Here is a 6,406-nt window from a genome sequence, read left to right as displayed (position 1 = left end):
GCACAAACGAGGCCAAAGAGAATAACAAAAAAAAATTTTGGCAAAATGAAATTTTGAAAAGTTCAAAAAAAAAGTTTTTTTCAATTTTTGTCATATTAAATTGACATGCGAATATCTCGCCTAAAAATGCGGCACAAACGATGAAAGTTAGTGAATCGCCGGCACAAACGAAGCCTAAAAGAATGGTGAAAAGAAATATTGAAGAAACTCAAAAATAAAAAGTGGCTATACCAAATTGATATGCGAATATCACGTTTAATACTGCAGCACAAACGATGAAATTTGGCGAATCAGCGGCACAAATGAGGCCAAAGAGATTGGCAAAATGAAATTTTGAAAAATTTCAAAAAAAAAGTTATATCAATTTTTGTCATATTAAATTGACATGCGAATATCTCGCCTAAAAATGCAGCACAAACGATGAAACTTGGTGATTCCCCGACACAAACGAAGCCTAATAGAATGGTAAAAAGAAATTTTGAAAAACTCAAAAATAAAAAGTGGCCATACCAACTTGACATGCAACTATCTCGCGTAATAATGCGGCATAAATGATGAAACACGACGAATCGCTTGCAGAAACAAGGCCAAAGAGATTGGCAAAATGAAATTTTGAAAAAATTCAAAATATGAAATGTTATATTAATTTTTCTCATATTTACTTGACACGCTAATATCTCGCTTAGTATGGCGGTAAAAACGAAAAAAACTTTTTATATTACTAAAATAGTTATTTGAAAATTTGTAGGTAAAAGAAAAATACTATTATTTGCTGTAATTGATATGTATTTATAGACAAATTATCAACCCATCAACCGCTGGTGTATGCTGGCAGTTAGTTACTTTAGTTGACATAGAGTTGCGCTGCTGGCGTCAGTATGTCAGTAACAGTTTTTCTTTAATAACTTCTTTAATAGTGCGGCACAAACGATGAAACTTGGTGAATCGCCGGCACATACGAGGCCAGAGAGAATAACAAAAAAAAATTTTGAAAAATCTCAAATACAAGCGAAATCGCATGTCCAACTTCCGTCAAGTTGGTATGGCCACTTTATATCCTTAATAACTTTTTCAATTTTTGAGCTAAATGGCTGAAATTTTGGGAATGGACGGCACAAACGCGGCACAAACGATTGGTAAAAAGAAATTTTCAAAAACCTCAAAAAATAAAAAGTGGCCATTCCAACTTGACATGCTAATCTCACCTAAAAATGCGGCACAAATGATGAAACTTAGTGAATCGCTGGCACAACCGAAGCCTAAAAGAATGGTAAAAAGAAATTTTCAAAAAACTCAAAAATAAAAAGTGACCATACCAACTTGATATGCGAATATCACGCCTAATAATGCAGCACAAACGATGAAATTTGGCGAACCAGCGGCACAAATGAGGCCAAAGATATTGGCAAAATGAAATTTTGAAAAAGTTCAAAAAAAAAAGTTAAATCAATTTTTGTCATATTAAATTGACATGCGAATATCTCGCCTAAAAATGCAGCACAAACGATGAAACATGGTGAATCGCCGGCACAAACGAAGCCCAAACGAATGGTAAAATGAAATTTTGAAAAAACTCAAAAATAAAAAGTGGCCATACAAACTTGACATCCGAATATCTCGCGTAATAATGCGGCACAAACGATGAAACTCGAAGAATCGCTAGCAGAAAGAAGGCCAAAGAGATTGGTGAAAAGAAATTTTGAAAAAAATTCAAAATATGAAACTTATATTAATTTTTCTCATATTTACTTGACACGCTTATATCTCGCTTGGAATGGCGGTAAAAACGAAAAAAATTTTTATATTACTAAAATAGTTATTTGTAAATTTGTAGGTAAAAGAAAAATACTATTATTTGCTGTAATAGATATGGATTTATAGACAAACCCATCAACCGCTGGTGTATGCTGGCAGTTAGTTACTTTAGTTGACGTAGAGTTGCGCTGCTGGCGTCAGTATGTCAGTAACAGTTTTTCTTTAATAACTTCTTTAATATTGCGGCACAAACGATGAAACTTGGTGAATCGCCGGCACAAACGAGGCCAAAGAGAATAACAAAAAAAAATTTTGGCAAAATGAAATTTTGAAAAGTTAAAAAAAAAGTTTTTTTCAATTTTTGTCATATTAAATTGACATGCGAATATCTCGCCTAAAAATGCGGCACAAACGATGAAAGTTAGTGAATCGCCGGCACAAACGAAGCCTAAAAGAATGGTGAAAAGAAATATTGAAGAAACTCAAAAATAAAAAGTGGCTATACCAAATTGATATGCGAATATCACGTTTAATACTGCAGCACAAACGATGAAATTTGGCGAATCAGCGGCACAAATGAGGCCAAAGAGATTGGCAAAATGAAATTTTGAAAAAGTTCAAAAAAAAAGTTATATCAATTTTTGTCATATTAAATTGACATGCGAATATCTCGCCTAAAAATGCAGCACAAACGATGAAACTTGGTGATTCCCCGACACAAACGAAGCCTAATAGAATGGTAAAAAGAAATTTTGAAAAACTCAAAAATAAAAAGTGGCCATACCAACTTGACATGCAACTATCTCGCGTAATAATGCGGCATAAACGATGAAACACGACGAATCGCTTGCAGAAACAAGGCCAAAGAGATTGGCAAAATGAAATTTTGAAAAAATTCAAAATATGAAATGTTATATTAATTTTTCTCATATTTACTTGACACGCTAATATCTCGCTTAGTATGGCGGTAAAAACGAAAAAAACTTTTTATATTACTAAAATAGTTATTTGAAAATTTGTAGGTAAAAGAAAAATACTATTATTTGCTGTAATTGATATGTATTTATAGACAAATTATCAACCCATCAACCGCTGGTGTATGCTGGCAGTTAGTTACTTTAGTTGACATAGAGTTGCGCTGCTGGCGTCAGTATGTCAGTAACAGTTTTTCTTTAATAACTTCTTTAATAGTGCGGCACAAACGATGAAACTTGGTGAATCGCCGGCACATACGAGGCCAGAGAGAATAACAAAAAAAAATTTTGAAAAATCTCAAATACAAGCGAAATCGCTTGTCCAACTTCCGTCAAGTTGGTATGGCCACTTTATATCCTTAATAACTTTTTCAATTTTTGAGCTAAATGGCTGAAATTTTGGGAAAGGACGGCACAAACGCGGCACAAACGATTGGTAAAAAGAAATTTTCAAAAACCTCAAAAAATAAAAAGTGGCCATTCCAACTTGACATGCTAATATCTCGCCTAAAAATGCGGCACAAACGATGAAACTTGGTGAATCGCTGGCACAACCGATGCCTAAAAGAATGGTAAAAAGAAATTTTCAAAAAACTCAAAAATAAAAAGTGACTATACCAACTTGATATGCGAATATCACGCCTAATAATGCAGCACAAACGATGAAATTTGGCGAATCAGCGGCACAAATGAGGCCAAAGAGATTGGCAAAATGAAATTTTGAAAAAGTTCAAAAAAAAAAGTTATATCAATTTTTGTCATATTAAATTGACATGCGAATATCTCGCCTAAAAATGCGGCACAAACGATGAAACATACTGAATCGCCGGCACAAACGAAGCCTAAAAGAATGGTGAAAAGAAATTTTGAAAAAACTCAAAAATAAAAAGTGGGCATACCAATTTCACATACAATTATCTCGCGTAATAATACGGCATAAACGATGAAACTCGACGAATCGCTTGCAGAAACAAGGCCAAAGAGATTGGCAAAATGAAATTTTGAAAAAATTCAAAATATGAAATGTTATATTAATTTTTCTCATATTTACTTGACACGCTAATATCTCGCTTAGTATGGCGGTAAAAACGAAAAAAACTTTTTATATTACTAAAATAGTTATTTGTAAAATTGTAGGTAAAAGAAAAATACTATTATTTGCTTTAATAGGTATGTATTTATAAATTATCTACCTATCAACCGCTGGTGTATGCTGGCAGTTAGTTGCTTTAGTTGACGTAGAGATGCGCTGCTGGCGTCAGTATGTCTGTAACGGTTTTTCTTTAATAACTTCTTTAATATTGCGGCACAAACGATGAGACTTGGTGAATCGCCGGCACAAACGATGCCAAAGAGAATAGCAAAAAAAAATTTTGAAAAAACTCAAAGACAAGCGAAATCGCATGTCCAACTTCCGTCAAGTTGGTATGGCCACTTTAAATCCTTAATAACTTTTTCAATTTTTGAGCTAAATGGCAGAAATTATGGGAAAGGACGGCACAATCGCGGCACAAACGATTGGTAAAAAGAAATTTTCAAAAAACTCAAAAAATAAAAAGTGGCCGTTCGAAATTTACATGCCAATATCTCGCCTAAAAATGCGGCACAAACGATGAAACTTGGTGAATCGCTGGCCCAAATGAAGCCTAAAAGAATGGTAAAAATAAATTTTGAAAAAACTCAAAATTAAAAAGTGGCCATACCAACTTGATATGCGAATATCTCGCGTAATAATGCGGCATAAACGATGAAACTCGACGTATCGCTTGCAGAAACAAGGCCAAAGAGATTGGCAAAATGAAATTTTGAAAAATATCAAAATATGAAATGTTATATTAATTTTTCTCATATTTACTTGACACGCTAATATCTCGCTTGGTATGGCGGTAAAAACGAAAAAATCTTTTTATATTACTAAAATAGTTATTTGTAAAGTTGTAGGTAAAAGAAAAATACTATTATTTGCTTTAATAGATATGTATTTATAAATTATCAACCCATCAACCGCTGGTGTATGCTGGCAGTTAGTTGCTTTAATTGACGCAGAGATGCGCTGCTGGCGTCAGTATGTCTGTAACAGTTTTTCTTTAATAACTTCTTTAATATTGCGGCACAAACGATGAAACTTGGTGAATCGCCGGCACAAACGAGGCCAAAGAGAATGGCAAAAAAAAAATTTGAAAAATCTCAAAGACAAGCGAAATCACATGTCCAACTTCCGTAAGTTGGTATGGTCACTATAAATCCTTAATAACTTTTTCAATTTTTGAGCTAAATGGCTGAAATTTTGAAAAAGGACGGCACAAACGCGGCACAAAAGAAAAAAGAAATTTTCAATAACCTCAAAAAATAAAAAGTGGCCATACCAAATTGACTTGCGAATATCTCGCTGAATAATGCGGCACAAACGATGAAATTTGGCGAATCAGCGGTACAAGCGAGGCCAAAGAGATTGGCAAAAAAAAATTTTGAAAAAACTCAAAATTAAAAAGTGGCCATACCAAATTGATATGCGAATATCTCGTTTAATAATGCGGCATAAACGATGAAACTCGACGTATCGATTGCAGAAACAAGGCCAAAGAGATTGGCAAAATGAAATTTTGAAAAATATCAAAATATGAAATGTTATATTAATTTTTCTCATATTTACTTGACACGCTAATATCTCGCTTGGTATGGCGGTAAAAACGAAAAAATCATTTTATATTACTAAAATAGTTATTTGTAAAGTTGTAGGTAAAGGAAAAATACTATTATTTGCTTTAATAGATATGTATTTATAAATTATCAACCCATCAACCGCTGGTGTATGCTGGCAGTTAGTTGCTTTAGTTGACGCAGAGATGCGCTGCTGGCGTCAGTATGTCTGTAACAGTTTTTCTTTAATAACTTCTTTAATATTGCGGCACAAACGATGAAACTTGGTGAATCGCCGGCACAAACGAGGCCAAAGAGAATGGCAAAAAAAAATTTTGAAAAATCTCAAAGACAAGCGAAATCGCATGTCCAACTTCCGTAAGTTGGTATGGTCACTTTAAATCCTTAATAACTTTTTCAATTTTTGAGCTAAATGGCTGAAATTTTGAAAAAGGACGGCACAAACGCGGCACAAAAGAAAAAAGAAATTTTCAAAAACCTCAAAAAATAAAAAGTGGCCATACCAAATTGACTTGCGAATATCTCGCTGAATAATGCGGCACAAACGATGAAATTTGGCGAATCAGCGGTACAAGCGAGGCCAAAGAGATTGGCAAAAAGAAATTTTAAAAAAATTCAAAAAAAATGTTATATCAATTTTTGTCATATTAAATTGACATGCGAATATCTCGCCTAAAAATGCGGCACAAACGATGAAACTTACTGAATCGCCGGCACAAACGAAGCCTAAAAGAATTGTGAAAAGAAATTTTGAAAAAACTCAAAAATAATAAGTGGCCATACCAACTTGACTTGCGAATAACTCGCATAATAATGCGGCACAAACGATGAAATTTGGCGAATCAGCGGCACAAATGAGGCCAAAGAGATTGGCAAAATGAAATTTAGAAAAAGTTCAAAAAAAAAGTTATATCAATTTTTGTCATATTAAATTGACATGCGAATATCTCGCCTAAAAATGCGGCACAAACGATGAAACTTGGTGAATCGCCGGCACAAACGAAGCCCAAACGAAT

Source organism: Rhodnius prolixus, unplaced genomic scaffold (genome assembly GCF_049639745.1).
Source record: "Rhodnius prolixus isolate KJV_2025 unplaced genomic scaffold, Rpr scaffold_24, whole genome shotgun sequence".
In the NCBI taxonomy this organism is placed as follows: Eukaryota; Metazoa; Arthropoda; class Insecta; order Hemiptera; family Reduviidae; genus Rhodnius; species Rhodnius prolixus.
Note: the sequence above shows the minus strand (reverse complement) of the source record.